Raw genomic sequence first — 20896 nt, forward strand, 5'->3', positions numbered from 1 at the left:
CTTCTGGAGGTTAAATCGGCTTTTAGCCTCATCTGACCAAAGTCTCAGTAGAGTGTTACCTACTCCTCATGTTTATGTTTGTGATAGCAGAGCAGAAAAAAAAAAACACTTTCTCCTTGTTTTCCTCCTTGTTGTTGGTTTGGAGCTACTGGTGGTTCTCTCTCGCTAACCTTGTTTGTCTAATGCTGCTTTCACACCAAATGCGCTTCATGCTTCAAAACTGCGTCTGACGCTTCAAGTTCAACGCGTGTGCACTTTGAATGCAGATACTTTACATTTTGCTCTAGATCAGGGGTTGGCAACTCCAGGCCTCGAGGGCCCGTCTCCTGAATCTTTTAGATGTGTCTCTACTTCAACACACCTGAGTCAAATAATGAGGTAATTAGCAGGACTCTGGAGAACCTGACTGCACTGAGGAGGTGATTCAGCTGTTGGATTCAAGTGTGTTGGACCAGGGAGACATCTAAGAGTTGCAGGACACTGGACCTCCAGGACCAGGACTGCCCACTCCTGATCTAGACACATGTCAGATGTGTCAAACTCTCAAACTCGTCCACCGTCTCCTGTGTATTTTGTCTAATTAAATAAATGTGTTTATTTATTGTTTATTTAATGTGATTCAGTGTTTTTGGATAGCTCAAATGTAGGGAAATATTTTCAAAATAGTAAAAGTCAGAACTTATCGACTTTCTAACTTCCTCGCTGATCCTCTTCCAATCAAGATCCTTTCTATAACTGTCTCTGTAGTCACAACTTCATGGGTCATAGATTATAGGGCAAGTGCAAACAGCGACAATTGGTTTGTGCTCCATAGTTTTATTTTCTGAGATCACGTCAGAAAATGCACCACTACGTCACATATCGGAGTCTCTCTGATTGGTTGATGCTCTGTGTGGAGCGGCGAAAGTTCAGATTTTGAGTCAGACCCTCAAAACGCTTTAATTGCGCAGCACTACACACAAAATGCACAATTAGTTTAAGTTGTTTCAAACTTATTAGCCACTAATTACACTGAAATGTGGAGAAACATGTATTTGCATCATGTCATTTGGTATATTGCTGAATTAAAATCCAGTAGAAGATTCCCATGGTTCAATAAAAAGACCCTGGTGTCTTGGACTCTGGTTGGTTTTAGACATTTCCAACCAGCCATCTTTAAAAGTTGCGTGCACTGCAGAACTGTTCCCTGTTAGGCTTAGTGAACCTACTGAACTGCTTTTATTAGGATTGTTGCTTCAGATTTATCACAACACGTAATCTCCAGGATGCAGTTGGGTTTATGCAACAAGCTCTGGCATCTTGTTAAAATGTTGTGCTGTTGCCGTCATGATTTGTTGTCTCAGATAAGAGCAACGTTGACAAGTTCTCTGGAAACACATCTCCTCTGCGGAGGCAGTTCCCAGCTATCATCTGGATAATTAATCATACTCACACTAAGAAACACTGATTTTCTTTTTTTATTTTTAGCTCACAAGTTGGTAATAAACCACATTTTCTTGCAACGTTCAGCTTAAGCCAAGCAGAAAAGACGTGATCTTCTGGTAATTGAAGGATTTCTGTACAGTAAAAGTTAATGCTGACCCTGGCCTTCTGATTTATCAGCTGTAGTCAATGTTCCAGGCATTTTGTGCTTGGCAGGCGTTTACTGTTGAGACTTCCTGTACACAAATGGGACCAAATTAGTCCTAAATGGTTCCCAGGGGGGAAACGGTCGGTTTGGCTCTACATCATTGACCTCAGGGTTGTCAACATGCTTCCTCTCCGCTCTCTACTGTCACTCTCCATCTCTGCCCAGCTGGTGTTGGGATGTAGAGTTATTTCTTCAGGCATCACAAGTTCAATATAAGAAGTAAAATTGATATATAGATTCATGACAACCAGGTTGACATTTCAAGCATTTACTTATCTTGGTGTCTCTAAAAATTCAGATGGTTTTGTCGTCTTTCCAACAGAAAAACTATGTCATATTCGAGTTTTGCTTTATGTATGCTGAGCCTGTCTTGCTCAAGCAAAAGAAAATAAAGAGAAAACATGTTGAATCACAACCCACCAATGAACCTGCCTCTGACTTAAGCTTTTAATATATCTTCTTCTCCAGGAGTTTTCCTCACTGCTGCCTTGAAGTAATACATTTTTCTGTGAAATAAAGAGCCTCGCAGCTCCCCAGGTGAATAAAAAGAGAGAACCTCAGGGGAAAACTCAACTTTCTGTCAGGTGATATATATTGTAGGTTAATACGTTTCACTCTAATGTGTGATTGTGCTCAGAAATATCTAGCTGGCTCTCAAAGTTCACTGTTCAGAAACAAGCGATGAGGTGGGAAAAGAGATTTGAGGCAATTTTTGTGTCAGGATTTGAACTATTTAAAGAGATTTCTGAAACGTGATGTGAAAAAGTGTTTGTCCCTTCATAAACTTCTCCTGGATTTTTTTTTAGATGTTTCAATTTACCAAAGAACAATCAGTCAAGGGGAAAATAGCTTTTCAAGCCATCCTGGTACTGAGAGAAAATAACATTGACTCTTAATCATGAGTTAAATTATCTGTACCATCACTCACAACACATAGGCCTGTTTTCTTCCAACCTTTATAGCTAAGAAATTATTTAAATGGGACCGGTCTGGCAGCTTGAAGTAGACCTAATGATCTCAAAAGCAGCATTTTCTCTAATCTAGAGTAAATTAAAGAAGCTCAGCAGCCCTCACTAACTTCATTTAAGCTAAAGATCTCAAAAACAACAATTCTCATGCTTGCCAACTTCCCAATATTCTCCAATATTTGGGAATATGTAGAAAATTTCTTCAATATCTAGGAATATTTGAGAAATATTCTCTAATATTAGGTAATATTGGAGAAATATTTTCCAATATTGGGGAAATATTACACAATATTATAGAATATTGGGTAAATATACTCCAATATTGATTGACATTGGCAAAATATTTGCCAGTATTGAGTAATATTTTGGAAATATGATCTAATATTGAAAAAAATATTAGAGAATATTACCCAATAATACGTAGTATTGGGTAATATACCAATATATTGGGTAGGATTAGGACAATTAACAGTTATAGTTGAAGCTTGATGGCAGTTATTGGACTTAGGAGGAAGCAATTATTTAATCATAAAGGGCCTTAATAAATAAAATAGTCTTTTAAAAACTGCTTTTTTCTTTGCCTGATCTGATGCTTTTAAATGGGTGAAAATGGGGAAAACAGAAGAAATCTGTAAAGGAGAAAACAGTAGAAACAAGATGGAGAAAACAGTAAAAATGCAGGTAAATAGGCAAGCAGAAACACTTTCAGAAAACATGGATTCCATTGTAACTAATATGTTATTCATCTGTCTCTAGTTTTGACAAGCTACATTTTCAAATGGTCTTAAATAACAGCCTTGAGTTGTGAGTCATAAAAACATCTCAGCATTGGAATGAACTTTAACAATTTCTCACTGCTGGTTGTGATAGAAATACAGGAGAAGTGGAAAAATAGTCATTTCTGAACAGCACTCTGATAGCTATATGTGCTGGATATTGATGCTAAAGCTTTGAGGGGAGAAGTAAATATAAAGCCTAAAGCTCCTGCAATGACGCAAGTTCAAACCTCCCAATCTTACCTTTCGATCACAACCCACTAACCCACTGGTGGACGCTGCCTGAGTCCAACGTCTAACATAACACAGGGCCACATTGAGAGGAAATGCACCATACATGGCAGCTCTAGGCAACGGTTTCTATTTATTTTTAACACCAAACTACAGCAACACTGTTCAAATGCTGTACCATCTATTGAAGGACTGGGATACAGAAAGTTTGGTTTGAATCTGAGATCTTAAATGAATATTGCTCCATAAACCTAGAGGAAATAATCAATACTGACTGATGAAATGTTAGCTTAGCATCCAAACGAATCACTAGGTAACGTTTCATCAGTCTAAGCCTTAAACATGGTAAAGAAAGAGATTGTTTCAGTCCTAGAGTGAAATCTTTTTAATACGCATTAAAGCTCCTAATATCAGACTGGTTAAAAATTGCAGTATTCTTAAACTCAACATGCTAATGCTAATTCTACCGTGCTAGTGGTAGCGTGCACAGCTAATTACTGGAGTCTTCCAACTGTGAGCCTGATTCCAGCAGGTTTGCCTCAATATTTTACAAATGAAATAATAAATACAAACGTAAAACAAAACCAACAAAGAATTTTACCATTTTAGCTTTTGACGTGTCACTTCATCAAAGCTTGATGAATTTTTATCAAAGTTGCTGGTAGTTTTACAACAGGCATGGCAAAAACAGCTTTTTTTAAGAATACACCTTTTTCTCCATTCTATATTATCCATTGTTTCATAAATATTCACAACCACAGTTTTTGATAACTTTTAATCACCTTTAGCAGCAAATACAGCTCCAGGTCTTCTTGGTCATGCCTTTATACGGATGACCAACATTGGCAACATTTTGACGACAGTACCCAATCACTGACCCTGTGGATGGTTCTCCAGGGTTGCCTTGGGGACGTTTATGTCTAATTATTAGTTATGGATACAGAAGTCTGCTGATTATTCCCTAGATTTAATTTTTGGGATCTGGTTTGCCAACTCCAAAAGAGATAACTTTTTTCAAATCATTTTTATTTTTTTCCTTTTATCAGTTTACAAAGTTGTCTGAAATAATGTTCCACATTTTGTCATTTATCTTGTTTTAAGACACCTTGTGATACATAATGGTATTAATTGCATTTGTTTATTGCATTTTTTTCCAGTTGGACAATTCATTTCTGATAATAAATAAACCTTGATGGTCACCAGCAGAGTTTCATAAGCAAACATCAGCTGCCTTCAAAACAACTGAGCCGCTCTCTGGCGTTTGTATCTGTTGGACCAATCAGTGACCTTCAGCTTGTGAAGGAAGACAAATTTATCTGTCAGGTGATTTTCAGAGCTTGACCAGCAGCCAGATTCTTCTGCTGACGTCCTACTGATTATCCTCATTAGCTTAACACCTAGGACATAACCAGTGAAACACATGACAGATGCCATAGCTGTTGAATTTCAAAGCCCTCAAAAAATGCAAACTTTTTGAAAATGTTGTGTTTTATGTATGTGAAAACAATTTTGAGTGTTAATTCATAGGTGTAGCTTCTCAAAAATCCACCGTACATTTTAACACACATTAAATCAATCAAGAGATAATACATCTGATAGAATATTTGATATTCGATAGAATATTCACTGAACTCCAATCCAGAACCGCACAGCATTCTGGGAAATGTAGGCAGAGGAAATATTTTAGCCGCTCAACCTCTCAAAGTTATTTATGTAAAATTTGTGTCAACTGACTCACTCACCCTTTGGTTACCTAGCAACAATCTACTTTGTAACGTGTGGTTGCCTAGCAACAATCTACTTTGTAACTTGTGGTTACCTAGCAACAATCTGTTGAGTAACAGCAGTTTCAGGTTTCACATAAACTACTTAAAAATGCAAAAAAGCAAAAGGGTGAAGTGAAAACTGGATAAAACGGGAAAGGTGATCAGTTTGGCAGTATTTCAGATCCTTAAAATAAAAAAAACGAGTCAATAATTATCAATATTAACTGACATTAAATGCTTATATTGTACATTTCTCAGCCATATCGTCCAAAATCTTACGCAAAAAAATGTAAATGAATGCAAAATTTAGTGCTTTATGAATTTAAAAACAATTTTGGGTGTCAATTTCAAAGAAAGAACTTCATTTTAATTATTAAATTTAACACACATTTCACAGTAAAACAAGCAAAGTTTTCAAAGTTTATAAATGTTGCAGTGTCAGTGATATTCCTGCCTCGTTTATAATTTCTTGTCTCTAGTTAAAACAAATGTGAAGTTACTATAAAATAAAAGTGAATTTCTAATGCAGGATTAAAAAAAAAAGACGGGTTAGTAGAAAACGCTCAGATTCGTTGTCTCTGCTAGATGACAACTCTAATGCTAGTTAGCTAGCTGTCAGCTGCAGGTTTTTGCCTTACACTTGTAATGGTGTTGTTGGGCTTGTTAAGCTGTCATCTGTGCTGTTGCTTCTGATGCGTGCTGAGAGTCTGAGGGAAACTGTGACAGCTAGTCACACGTCTGCATCTCAAATAGCATTCTTTTGATTCAAGACTCCACCAGTTGAAAAGTAGAAACTGAGTCAGTTTTTTTGTGTTTCAGTGGAGAGAAAGGCATTGTTAGTGCTTTAAAAGCGACAAGTCTGCCTAAAGCAGTTAATGCAGGATCTGTAGTCAGAAATCCTCTTTCCTTCCAGGGGCAGTTTCATTTCTATGCAGCAAATTTGGCAGAGGCTCATGCTGCAAATCAGGATTTTTGTAACTCGACAGATTTCTAATTTCCTCAGCAAAACATTTGATTCTGCAGCCGTCTTAGGCTGCCGCCTGTTCCCTTTTCTTCGCCGTTTGGGCTCAGAGCGACTCTGCGCATTTGGATGAGTGTTACAGCACAAACACCCCAGATCCATAATCACACACTTGGCAGGCGCTGGGAGTAATTTACTTAAACCAAGCTCCCTCATTTGAATACAAAGATGTCTCTCTTGCATTGCTGCTGTAATGAAATTAGCATGCAGCATGACGGCTCTCGTCGGGAGTCTCATTGTGCTGCAGCTACATGTTAATACTTGACGCTTTCTGTCAATGAACTCCTCCTGGATGGCTGTCTGTGGCAATCACCTCGCCTCCGCAGCCACTCGGCTCAATACTTGTGGCGTTTCAGGAACAAGGCGGAGACTCTTCCCCATCTCAATTACGTTGCTTGTCTCTGGAAGCTTTCCTTTTCTGTTTTGTCTGTATCAGCTGATCGCCGGCCCTCTGGGACGCGGAGTCATTCTCAGCTCAGTCCCTCCTGTAGCTATCAAGGACACACAGCCTGCATTATGAGGAGAGCAGAATTGCTTCGCATTTTTAACTCGGAAAGGCCACGGCTCGCCCTTGGCTGGTGTTAACATTCCTCTGAAATGTAAACCTGATCTCTGGTGTCAGGAGGTGTCTGGGTGGGTCGCACCCTGCATGTCGGGACGGAGAAGGAAAATTACCATGGACCTTGTGTGTGTCACATGCTCCGATTTGCACATCTTCACCCCAAACAAGCCAGTTCTATATAATGCTGAAGGTGATTTTATTCTTTTACTTCCAAGAGTTTCCAGGTAGTTGGAAAATAGTTAGAAATCTGCAGAAAAATCAAAGAGAAATATATTTTTAGAAGTGCAACGGTTGGAAACTTCTACGTTTTTTGTAGAAAATTTCTGAGATCACTCTCAAAATGTCTGTGTTTTTTGGCAGAATTTTACTACTTTTTTTCCACAGTAGCTCTAATAGGCCACAACAGATTTTGCACATTTAAAAGAAAGACGTCGAGTTTTCAGGAGTTTGTTTGGACTCTATTGGATTTGGGTTACTTTCTTTCAAAATGTTTGCTATACTTAGCCAAGTTTAACAGAGAATAAAAGCTGATTTGGTTGCAGCAACATTTGTAAAAGCTTATTTAATCTTGCCAAATGTTGTCTTGTTATTGGGATTTGATATTTTGTTAAAATAGACGAAATGTTAAACCCATTGGTTAAAAAGCAAATCCCAACTATTTAAAGCATTGTATTAATAATGGAAGCGATTAAAGATGGAGTACATGTCCCTGCTTTAGATTTACGCAGCACAAACGCAGCAGACAACTATCTCCACCCCACAGAAGAAGAATGAAACTGCAGATGTTTATTTTGGAAATGTTATTCTGCAGAACATTTCAGTGAATAATACCAGCTTGTTAGGTTTAATTTTCACAAAAACTTTGAACAACTTTGTTGATCAAAAGTTTTCAACTCTTTAATTTAAACCAAATTACTTGCAGCCTAAAGTAAAGGACTTTTAATACCCTTCAAAAACATATTTTCATGCACGCTCTCGATTTGCTTCTCAATTACTTCAATTAACCAAAAGCAGATTGGAAAATGAATATTTTAGAAAAATCAGTCAGCTAGACTATTTATTTTAGATGTGGCCAAAAGTCCAGGAGCTTTTCATCCATAATTTACTGCAGAGGAAATCAAGACCTAAATAAACCGTCTGACCTCTTGTGACATTTAACAGGTTTAAACTTTTATCGCTTTCATGAAAGAGTCCAACAAACAACCAAATAGGTAATTAAATATGAACTTGGTAGTTCAGCAGCCAAACGTAACATCTCTGATTGAGAAAAGTATAAGTTAATTATTTATCCTGGGTCTTTTCTAGGTAAAGTTTTCAGTAACGTTTAAAACCTTTGCAGGTTTTTTCTGTTTTAATCAGTTTCTCGCATCATTGTGGATGTTTTCCAATGTTTGGTTTACATCTTTTAAGGTCCTGCTGCGGTTTTTAAATGAAGATGAAGTCTGGATTTTGATTGGGTTCTTGATTCTCCTCTATTTTAGCCATTTGGTTGCAGATAATCACCTTATTTAGCACCAGACTTTGGTCAGATTGGCCTCAGATTGGAGCTATAAATGTTTATTCTCCAAGGTCTTGGAGCATTACGAGCCCTAATTATGACCAATCAACCACCAACTGTTTGAATAAAATACCTTTTCTAAAAAGGTTGATTTTCACCAATAACAACCAAACCTGCCAACCCACAGAACATCATTCCAGACGTCCTGAGCTTCATTCAAATGTAACTTTCCCAAAGAACCAAATCAATTCTTTGGTACGGAGATAAACTTTTGTCGTCAAACCCAACAGGTAACATCCTAAATTTTGATTTTTTAAAAGCTCTTGTTGCAATAGTTGCATTTATTTTCAGTAAAATGGGTAAAGAGAACAAGTTAGGATATGCAGCAAAGGTCCTGAGGTTGGGAATTGAACCCAAAAGGCTGCGTCAAAAATTAATCCTGATTTTAATTCTTACCAAAATGGACATCAGATGTTTTAGAAATGGCCTCATAACCCTTAATCAAGTGAATTTTATGACAGCACACTGTTGCACATTCGTTTCATTTTTAATTTATTGTCAAAGATTAGTGTGAAAATAGCTGGATTTTAGTCAAAGAAAGGTATTAATATTAAAGTGTTTCTCTGTCCTGAACGTTGAGTCATGCCTTAGTCACCAACACCGGTAATTAAGTTGAATAATTTTCAACAAGAGCATTAGCTGGAACCCTGGGGGACAACAAAACCCAATTCTGGAAACAAATATAACTGATTGTGATTAATTATTATTGGTGGTATGATTTTTTTTTAGCAAAGTGATCAAGTTAATTATTCATGACACAATCATGTGCGATTGTTGTCTGATTGTTGAGTTGATTAAAACCCTTGTTCTGTACTTTGGTTGGGTTCTTCAGCAGGTCTCATTGCACTTGGACCCAATGAGAAGCCAGCAAACGCTGCATGTTGACACAGGAAGGAGGATGAGGAGGGTGAAGGGTGAGCAGATGTGAAATGACACATTGACAGCCTCTCAACAAGCCACAATCAGCACTTCATCATATCTGAACCTCCTGTAAGGTCCCTGCGGAGCGTTAGCTTCTCCTTTGTTTCCATTAAAGACCCAATCATCGGCCCGGATCGATGTGCGTAAATACTCAGATTGCCGGTCTGCCGTCGTCTCGGGTTTCCGTTAAGACTTCCTCTGGAAGACGTCGGTGCCCTCAAAGATCTGGTTAGCGGTTGCTCTCTCGCAGCAACCCCTCGACGCTCTTGGGGATGTAAGCAAATATGGCAGATGGGTGGAGGATAATGTGTTCTGTGGCCCATTAGAGGAGGTGAGAGGTCTGGAAAGCAGAACGTTTTCTGAATATTGCTCTTTGTCTGACCTCCAGACTTGCAGCTTGATCGAATCGAGACACTCCGGAGTGTTTATGGTGTGATTAACGTCGGCTGATGCCTGGAAATTGGCACTTAATCCTCTAACGTTTCAGAGAGATGAAAGACTTTTACTTGACGTTTGTCAGATGATTTGGAGATGCAGAAATATGTTTGGTTGGCGAAAATCTCAGATTCAGTCAGGTTTTTTCAAGGTTTGGAAAGTGCTTGAAACTGAACAGTTTTGTAAGTTCATTTTAACATAATTGGTTTGGTTGTTTAAATGTGATTAATATTTCTTATTCCTAATATCTCAGTGACTTATTGATCATTATTGATCATTATTGATCATTATTGATCATTATTGATCATTATTGATCATTTATACAATGAAATTAGGAGATTTTTTGTTAAATTAGTGTTTTGTTCTCGAACCAGAAGACTTTTCAAAACTAATAATTTGTTTATTTTAATTTTCCTCGTCCTTGTAGAACACTGCTACAAAAACGTATTAATATTACTAATAAAATATATATAATAATGAATTAAAACTGTGTTTCTTAGTTTTGATATTGGTTGTTGCAGTAAAGCATCATTGGTCGTCCCTCGTGACATAACGGGATTATGATTTTAAAAAAATGTAAAAAAAAATGATGTTATCTAGAATGGTAGCAAAAGGAATGTGCTACTTCCATGCTGGGATGGCTCAGGAAAAAATCCCATGGAGGAAATATTTCACAAAGCAATCACCTGCAGGCAAAGTACATGAATGCTGCGAAGGCATTTTAGAAAAACTCATTAAAAGCCTTTTTATTCCAGTTAGCAAGAGCAGCTCTGGGATTATTCCCCCTCCGCTCTATGGCAAATTGCCTCGGCCATGACACCGCCGTTATTTTCTGCTCCCCGTCAGTCCCGGGACCATCAAATCACCCGACGTTCCTGACAGGTGAAAGACGAAGGGCGGCCATCGCAGAGGAAGTAGCGAGCATGATTGGGGGAAGTGTGTGTCTGTGTCAGGGCCGGGAGAAGGAAAGACACACGGTGTCAGGTTTGATGCATTGGAAAGCGTTGAGGAAACCCTTGACCTCGTGTCTCTTTTTCTTACATCTATTATACAGGCTTGTTGTTTCCTTGACACTGAAATACCATAAAATGATATCCAGCAGTGAAGATCACAACCTTTAACAGCTGCTGGTAACGCAGGAAATGTAAAAAGTTTAAAATGGTTCAGATTTTATCCATGCTTTTCCACCTGGAGCTTTTGCAACCAAAGATGTTCACATGGTTCTTGTGGATCAGAAAGCTTTTTATCTGCTAAATATCCAGATGGTATGAATCTGTAATGAAGTATGTTGCTATGGAAACTTGCAGTTTTTTCCTCCGTTACTCATTTACCTCCTCATCGACTGCCATGGCAGCAGCATTAAAAACGTACAAAAGACGAGACGCTAACCAGTCTTTTCCATTTATGCTAGGCTACATGACGCTGCGGCTTTGTCCCCATGCTCATTTTTGATTAACGGCTGCTACCCATCTTTATTAAAAGTTATAAAATAAAATCACACATCCTCGTCTGTTTGTGCAGCCGGCACCTATGACCATTTTTAAAGTGAAATCAACTAATTAGAAGCGATATTAGGTTACAGATGTCTGTTTTTAGCCCAGCTTTAAAGGAGCGAATGTGACGCCACATGCAAAGAGTTTGGGCTTTGTTGATTTTATTTCTTCACAAAACGACTTCCTGTTTGCTGGTCCACTTCAAAATCCTCCCTGAGTCTCCCAACCTCACCAAGATGCTCCTTTTATTCTCCTTTACATCCATATTTTCTTTAAATTTGCACTTTTGCAGCACATTGGACAAACTGAATCGAGAATCTGCAGATTTAAACCTTCCTGTCTGTCTTGACAAGCAGTTTCTGGGTCATTTCTGTGTAAATACAGCAGAAAAAAGAACACATTTTCCTTTCTTTGAAACAGATAAAGTTTAAATAATGCTGACTTGCGTGTTTATGCTTGTTTCTCCCCCGCAGCAGATGTGTTTTAACCTCTCTACTCATTTCTATAGGCCCGTTAAATCCCTCTCATGTTTACGTTAATATACAATATCCCATGCAGCAGGGTGATTTCACACAGGGAACCCCTGTTGGTCTTGTTTACATGCCTACTGGTTGCGCAGCTGTGATTCATTGAAAGATGGAGGAAGAACATGGAAAGCCTTCTAATTTGTTTTCACTGTTTTAAATATTTGCTGTTTTGCATGTTTGGCTCAGAAATACATTGTTTTAATTAGTTTACAAGGGATAAAATACTTTAGTTTTGAATTCAAACCTCATATTTTGAGGTTTGTCGCCAGTAATCATCAGATCATTTCTGCTCCTTTTTTCTCTGCTTTTGGCGTTTCAGTTTATGCTGATTTGTTGTTGTGATCAGATTTTTTGGCAGATGCTAAAAAGCTCAATGATTGAAATTAAATTTCCTCCCTGAGGTCGGCATTAGCTTTGGCCCTCCAGATGTGTCATAATGAGGAGTGAGGATTAATCCGTCTTGTTTGGGTAGATGAGGTGAAGAGTGTAAACCCCTAATCACACGCCTTAGTTTTGTTGGTAAAGTACATTTTTAATTGGCTGGACTTTAGAATCCTCCACATTTATTGGCACCAGGTCCAGGCTTATTGCTCAGTTCTTGCCCTGAAATGTTTTGTTGTTGCTTTGACTGTAGATATTGTTAAGCTTAAACTATATGCTATTTTCTTGTCTTATGGCTGATGTTTATGTGCTATTGTTTCCATTTATTTCGTGATATAAATGCACCAATTCCTTCGAACCACCTCAATAATTACAATTATGAAGGTGTTATCAAACTAGCACTTAAGCTAATCTTTGATATATTGGCTAAGTTTAGCATACTAAATGGAGTAAGTCAATGTAAATCCATATGCTAGTGATACCCGACAGCATTGAGGCTAACCATAGCATTTTAGCTAAGTTTAGCTTGCATGTGCAAGCAATATTGCGAATGGAGTAACTTGGACTTACTCCATTCACTTACTAAATGGAGTAAGTCCAAGTTAGTCAATATACTACTTACTACATGCTAGCTACCCTAGCTACATTTTAGCCAATTATAACTTACTCCATTCAGTATGCAAGCAATATTACGCAACTCCAAGTTAGTCAACATGCTAGCGATACCTCACATGCTACTGACTACATGTTAGCATGTTAAGGTTAGCTAAAATGCTATGGTTACCTCATTTTAACTTGCACAATACTGTTTGCATACTGAATGGAGTAAGTCCAAGTTAGTCAATATGCTACTGACTGCATGTTGGCTAATCTTAGCATTGTTGCTAATTTTAAGCATCAAATCGCCTGATTTGTGTCTCACAAACATGCATACTTTGACTGGCCCCTTTTGAATTTATTCAGAAATTTTCTAGTTATTTATTGCTCTTCAGTTGTGGAGGATGCTGCTGTCTACTGTATGCTGGTCGAAAAATGATCAAATTTCACAGAACAGCTCTAATTTTGTGTCCTGTGCCGACCAGATGGGTTTATGTTTACATTTGTGTTGTTTGTTCTGTTTGTAAGTAGAAAATCAATAAAATTATTTTGTCTGTTTTTAAAAATCACACATAATAAAGTTTTTAGTTTTATTGCTGCAAATTTAGTAAGTGTTTTACTGCTTCACAGGTTGAGGGAAAAGTAAACTTTTTTCCCTCTCACTAATAATCCCCTGTTGACCATTCTGATTGCGACTTGCAATGATGCTAATTTGTTCTTGACTAGTGGCGTTGAAATCATTGGTATTACCCAGGAGGGGCAGCAGGGGAGCAGATGCTGCTGTTTAAAAGCTGAAGCTGTGGGACTGCTAACAATAGATTAAGATCAAAGACAAACTAATATTTGTCAAATGTATCACACGGCGTCCTAATGAGGCTTTGTAGGAAATATTGCCTGTTACTGTGTTTGAAGATCTAATCAAAGATGTAATGATTTCCTTTTCTCTGTGTTTCATGCTCTCCGCCCCATGTGGATTGTCTCCTCAGGTAAGTCAGCCATTGTTCTTCACACAAACACACAAAACATCCATCGCCGTCGCCGCCGCTGGTCTCTGAGCGAGCATCAACCAAACAGCTGTCAGCCCCTCACAGCATCTACACCATCTGCATTTCCCTAATGCACCGCGCAGCGACTGATACCTGCGCAGCCGATTGTGTTCGGCAGAAGGGCTCCGCTGTGGAGAGTGGAAGGTTGTTGTTCACGTTGGAGTATGACAGATGCGCGCGTCCTGTTGCGACGGCGCCGAGGACATTACGAATGCATGCAGAAGGCAATTCATCACTGACAGCCGCCGTGCTCCGGCGGCTCCGACGAAGAGGCCGTTTGATTGAAACTCACGCCTGTTCATGTGTTCATGTGCGTATTTACATGCAGATATTTCTATCTGCCCCCCTCACACGGCCTCATAAACATTTCAGTGGATATGTCTGACTTTCTTTGAAGCACATGCTCTGGTTGTTGTGTAATTTAAAGGCTTAATCCTGTTTTAACTCGTCTGAAGTTGCGTTTTAGGCGGGGATGTGATGCGATATTTCACTGTAGCTCCATCTGTACACCAGGGAGTTTGAAAAATAGTTCAAGCTATTTTTGCTCTTGGATTCAAGGGAACTTCTACAAAGAGTTACTTCTTACTCTGCTGGTGAATCTTTCTTCAGTCCTGCAGCAAAGTGTGGATCCTCTCCTCACTGCTGCTTTATATAATGTAAGAATATGCATCTTATACCTGCACAGGTTCATCATTTCAGCTCTTCTTTTGGTTTGCTTTCTTAAATATGAACTGAATTTCTGGATGACAAGCTAAATGCTAACAACCAACTCTCCTCTTACGCAATAATATCAATATAGTCTGTTAATGCATCATTTTTAAATGGTTAAAAGTAAAAAATAAATGGTTCATAGTGTTACAAGTTTCAAGGTTTTCTCTTGAAATTATATTTCTTTGTAAAATCTCTTCAGTCCTTTTAGGTATAAAGCAGCTCCATTAGGTTCAAAGTGCTCAGAAATTATTCTCAGTGGTAATAAAATGTTCATTTCACCATGGATGATGAGCCAAGAAGTCGTTATGGACTTTTAGATGATCTCTGTGATTTCTGTTCATATTTTCCTCATTAAACTAAACATTTAATCTCAGAGTAAAGTGATAAGAAGCCAAATATATAAATATATTTATCCAAGAGGAACCTCTTAAATGTCTTAAAAAGTTATTTGCAAACAAATTCGCGTTTGAAAATAGTCAACAAACTGAACACAATATTCAAAATTAAAGCACAAATAATGACGAACCAGACAGGAGAAAATGAACATATTTGATTTTTTTCATACTTTTATGAGAACAAAAGGTTTCATTTAAGGCTTAAATATAGAAATCACATGTCTGGATCCAAAGAACAACAACAACTACCACCAGTTTAAGTGTCGCTGTCCAACTAACAGCCTTGAACTGCTGGCAGGAACCGTAAAACTGTCTCTGGGTTTTCAGATTAAAAGCACAAAAAATGTAAAACACATTTTTACAGGGAGTTTGTTTTTCTCAGAAAACAAACTCCAGAGGAAACTCTGCAGAGAGTTCATTAGCCAGAAATACTTTTACCTGACAAATAAAAAAGCTGGATAATATTTTCTTCATCTAATCAGAATGCATTATTTATGATATTCATTTTCTATCAATTTCTATCTTGTTTTATTCGTCTGGTACATTTTGAAAAGTGTTTAATAATAAAGAAGAGCCACAAAATCTCTTCTTCCTGACCAGAGAAAAGTGAGCTTCTTTTTATATTTATATCCAGCTCTGGAAAAAACAATTAAACCTCATGGTTATTCCAGCAGATATTGATTTCTGAGTTAAAACATTAGAACTTTATACTATTTGCTTCATTTGAGGACTGCACTGCATATTTTTTGTTATTTTCTGCAAATAAATACTATATTTTTGCTTGGCATGTTGTCAGTAGTTCAATGTTCATTTTACTCAAACATAAACCTGTAAAAAGTAAAATCAGAGAAAGTGATGTCTTGAATTTTTTCCAGATCTGTTCAAAGACATTAATGGAAGGAAAAACAAGTTTTTTGATAATCACATCTGGACTGAAATGAATAAAAAGTTTAACGATCTTGTCTATAGGTGACCACTTTGCTCTTCTGTCCATTTTCCTCCAGTGATTGAAAAACTTTTCTCTCCGTGCAACAAACTCTGACTCACTTTGAGCTGCACTTTCGTCCATCCTGGACACATCCAACTCTGACTGCCTCATTCAGCCAAAGGTTGACATAATTGAACACATTCTTACTTGTTTAGCGTAAAAACCTAATAGCTACATCCATTTCACTGACATTAAAGCTGATTTTTTTATTTTATTCTTCTCTTCCCTCCTCTCCTTTTGTGGCTCGTCTCGCTCAGTCTAATCGAGCCAGGCTACAATTTATTGTCCGCCCTGCAGAGAATGTTGGAGAGGTTACCTTTTATCCTCAAAGATCGCACATTAGTGCACTAAGTGCTTTTTTTTTTACTGCCACTCACAGCTTTCCAAGCTTAAGCTGTCTGCAGCCGTATTAAAACCTGTTTTAACGTATTAAGGTGGGGGCGGTCACTTGAGGGAGCTGTGTCTCTGCAGCTCTCCCACACTTCAGGAAGGATTCAGGTTCATCAGGTGGACTTAAGTGATGTTTACAAAACCCTGGTGATTTAGGTCGAGTTTATAATTCCTGCCATGTGGTTTTGTTTTGTCCTGGAGGTTTAAGGAGCAAACGATGCGTCATGAAGTCTGACCGGTTTAAATTTAGCCAGCACAGCATGTGGTGTTGTTTTCTCGCTGCGCTTTAAGACGATCTTTGTGCTTCTCGGAGTCGGCTGGACACTTCAAAGACGCCCAGACAGCAATGGAGGAACATGGCGTACCCGAACAAAACATGCAGAACGTAACCAGGCCATTCTGTCCAGGAAGGAAGAGCGCTTTCTTTAACAGGCAGAGATACGACGGAGGGACGAGCTGACCTTGACAAATGCAAAACGGTTTCCATGACAGCTCTTTCTTTTATCCTGCTGCAGCATCTTTAGGCGGCGCTGACGTGAGAAACTAAACCTGAGCCTGGAGCTTTAGCGTATTCATACCTTTGCCTGTTTTTACAAGCAGTATTTGTGGATTTTAACTAATTTTTTCCTGGAAAATTTGCGTTATTGTGCTACTTGACCTGCTATTGGCTGGCATTTACAAAGCGGCCAATCCATGAGCAGCATTTATTCTCCTTGTTGCTGATTGGCTGAACCTGAAGGTGCTAGCTTCTGTTGTTGCGCTAAGATGGTTTCCACTGTGACTGTTAATGCATATTAATGTATATTTGTTGTTTTAATCATTAAAACAATCAGTTATGAAAGTTTTTATAGGCGATAGAGTTCAGATATTTTAATAATCTTTACTGTAGGAACTTAAATTTATTTATTAAGGGACAATTCATATTAATCAACATAAAAAAGTGTAATGTAAAAATGCCAGATTTAGCCACAAGGAAAAAAATAAAGGAATAAATAATAATAGACATAACAGTTACAGTTGAAAGAAAAGCATCTCCATTGGGAAGCATGGTGGAGGCAGCGTGTTGCTGTGGTGATGCTTTTCTGCAGCAGCGACTCAGAAACAGACAAGAATTAATGACAAGACGGATGGTGAATTCAAAAAGCTGATGTAAAGTATATTATAATTACTAGTAGTTACAAATTCACAGTGAAATTAAGACATTTCATTGTAAATTAGTGTTTAAGAGGCATATCGAGGAATTGAAAAGGAGGTTAACAGATTAACTTTTTCTAAATCAGTGAGTAAAACTTTGGGTTTCTGTAAAGGTTTTGTTGGCTCTAGTGGCCTTTACTTGAAAGTAGTTCAACAGGAAGGAGGGCAATGAGAGAGAGGGAAGGCATGCGGCAAATGTCACCAGGCCGGGAATTGAACCTGTGATCACCTCCACAAGGACCAAGGCCTCAATATGTGGGTTGTGCTTTGCCCCTGCGCCACCACAGCATCCTGCAAGGTTTTCTACACATTTAAAGCTCCAACGAACCCAAAGCATTCCAGCGGGACTGAATCTAAATTTTTACCACTATTTCCAGATTTAAATTTTTAAAAACTTTTATGGAAAAGCAAGTGTCGTTTTCTTGTCTCTATCATGTAAAAATCTGGTTTTAGCTTGGCAGAACGTGACAAAATTCAAGAGGTCTGAATGCATTTGGGAGGCAATTTGACAGAATAAATGTATTTATCTGGAATCTATTTTGTTTTGAGGGTTTGTAACTCCAGCACCATCGCAATGACGCGGTGTTCTTTATGTACAGACAGACTTGTAGATGCTATCTGAACAGAGTTGTGCTTTGTAAGCAGTGTTTAAAAAGCCGCTCTCAGCTGGAGGGCGGCGTCAGATCTCGGTCTCCTGCTGCAGCTTTGTGTCATTCAGCGTCTCGTTGCTGCAGAAGCAGCGTGACGAGGAGCCTGAGCTGAATATCAGATGTTGAATCAACAGAAAGCAAAAAGAAAAATTTATTGTGTTTTCCCTGTTCCAGCCCCCTCAGATTTATAGTACTACAGCCAGGAGGTTAGACAAGGTTTGTCATTATAGCACTCTTTAGCAACAATATATATAATTCAACTCTTTCTCAACTTAAAAGCAGGTAAAGCCACAATTTTCTTTGATGGCTTGAAACCAAAACACTCCAACTCTTCCCTCCCACTCCGCCGGCAGCTGCAATCAGCCGCAGGACTCGCATTAAAAGAATAAGAGCTGATTTTAAAACTGGAGCTCGTTTCTTACACCCACTGAGCTTCTCATGGCAGATGATCAGAGCGAAATTATATCCACGTCTACGCAAGAACAAACCAAAGTACGTTAGATGCAAATATCCTGCACATTCAGGTTTCACAGGACTGAAAGTTACTGCTTTTGTTGATTCAGGTTGGAAAACTGAAATATTTTTATCATAATAATAATTTAGATTTATTGGCTCAATAAATCTCAATTAATGACAGCATTATCGGAAGTGTTATTTTTACTATTTTCTCCATGAGAGCATCAATAAAAATTAAAAAAATATGATTAAATACAGTTTACTATACACAATTTAAGTCAGTAACTTCAAATGTACAACGGCGTGTTGGGTTCATTGTAGATGGAAAAAAAGGAGTAAATAAGAAAATTTCTGAATTTGAAAAGTCAAAAATTGGTAGAAAAACATGGGAAATTTGTAAAAAAAAAAAAAATCAAAATAAAACTTTTTTAAATGATGCCAATATTTCCTTGAACAATTGAGAATTTTTTTCAAGAGCAATGTTTGTACTTACAGTCACAACCCTACTGTTACCTAAAAAATGTAGTAAATAGTTTTTCTTAAGTCATTTTTATCATTATTACAATAGTACCAAAAAATATTGTGCTAAAATTCTAGGTCCGTATTGCCTATCCATGACACCTAGCTTAAACGCTACTTGACACATTATTGGCTGGCTTTAGCTTAAATGCTAGGTATTAGCATATGAGCTAATAGCTAGCATTAGCTAGGTATTAGCGTATGAGCTAATACCTAGCATTTGGAGTGTTTTAAGGAAAATTGTTACAATATTATTTTTCTGTTTTGTTGTGAATGTTCTGTAAACTTTGTGCTTCTGCCAGGACTCTCTTGCAAAAGAGATTTTTAATCTCAATAAAGTGTTAAATAAATCCCAGATTTTGTCAGAATCACCCAACCTCTACTTTCCATTCTTGTAATCGTCCGTTGAGCTGTTATTGCCCCCTATTGGCCTGGCATGAACGTTTCTTTGTTGTTTTAGTTGAAATGTTTAGAAATGATTGACAATATCTCATTGGAAAATGTGCAGAGTTGGTGGTAACTTGGTATTTTTAGGTTTGTTTTTACGGTTTCATCCAGTAGATTCCTTCCTAAATCCTCTGTGTTGGTTTAATTTTCAGGCGTTTGACTCAGGGTAAGCTGTTTGCACTCTATAAATAGTCTCAAAATGTTGCAGGCTGATGTCTATTCATTTCCTGTAACTAAAAACTGCCCATTTTCACATCTAGTTGCTCTGAGTGGAGCGTTTTGATGCCCTGCTCAGAAAATAAACACTCCAGAAACGAGCAGTGAAGCTCTGAGGATCATTTGTGCTACCAGGGAGGAAGCCGCTCACCATGTCCTAATCCCCATGCAGCCGCTGTATTGATTGAGCTCTCGGCTGGAGTGTTGTCCTGTCATCTGCTTGCCTCTACTTAGAGACGCGGAAGGTCGGCTTCCACGTCGTCTGACTTTGTGAGTCTGACACATTTCTTTTTTGGGAAACGTGTTTGATGAGAGAGGGTGAAACAGATTTCTGACAGCTGCTCTCTGAAAATGTTAGAAAAGAAAGGAAATCAAGCCGTGAAGCAGACAGAAGAGTGAGAGACGTTGGAGAGGGAGTAATGAAGGGCAGGTTTCACCGGAGAAGGTTCTGGAAATTGGCTGGCCCTTTGGGGTCTGTGACATTTCTTTGAAAGTGCTTTGAGCAGCACTTTTCTTGGCATGCCACTCAGACCGATACTCTGTGTTAGAGGACCAAAGTGACTGAGCGGAACCAACTTTGTTCCCACTTAATTAGACTGGAAAATGTCCCCATTTAGCAGCTCAGCAAAAATTAAACGGCCTCATCAAGAATCTCTGAATACATGTTTTAGTTTGTTTTCTACGGAAAACGATTAGGGCCACAAAAAAAAATAAAAATAAAAATAAAAAATCTGACTTTAATCTCATAATTCTGATTTTCTGAGGGAAAAAAAAAATCTAAATTCTGAGAAAAAAGTCAAAATTCTTATACTTCTAAGTTCCAAAACCAAAATCTTTCCAAGGAAGAAAAAAACTCACCAGAAAGACAGAGCAGGAATTAAAAAATAAATATTGGTTGTTCAAGTAAGCCCAGTTTTATTTACCTGGCCAATACCGATATGTCAAAAAATGAATAACATCGTCCGATGCGATATATCGTATCTAAAGATTTTGCACAACTTTGATAAAAATTAAAGTC

The 20896-nt window shown here is 38.1% G+C and overlaps 1 protein-coding gene and 1 long non-coding RNA gene across 4 annotated transcripts in view; both read left to right on the forward strand.

The window, feature by feature from the left end:
- LOC103152127 (neural cell adhesion molecule 2) overlaps positions 1 to 20896 on the forward strand; it is a 296231-nt gene that overhangs the window by 61393 nt on the left and 213942 nt on the right. The window lies entirely within an intron of this gene.
- Positions 424 to 4774, forward strand: LOC107832960 (uncharacterized). Its single transcript, XR_001658687.1, has 3 exons — positions 424 to 525; positions 1468 to 1478; positions 4763 to 4774. It is a non-coding gene; the product is annotated as an uncharacterized LOC107832960 (long non-coding RNA).

This window comes from Poecilia formosa, unplaced genomic scaffold (genome assembly GCF_000485575.1).
Source record: "Poecilia formosa unplaced genomic scaffold, Poecilia_formosa-5.1.2 Scaffold301, whole genome shotgun sequence".
Classification (NCBI taxonomy): Eukaryota; Metazoa; Chordata; class Actinopteri; order Cyprinodontiformes; family Poeciliidae; genus Poecilia; species Poecilia formosa.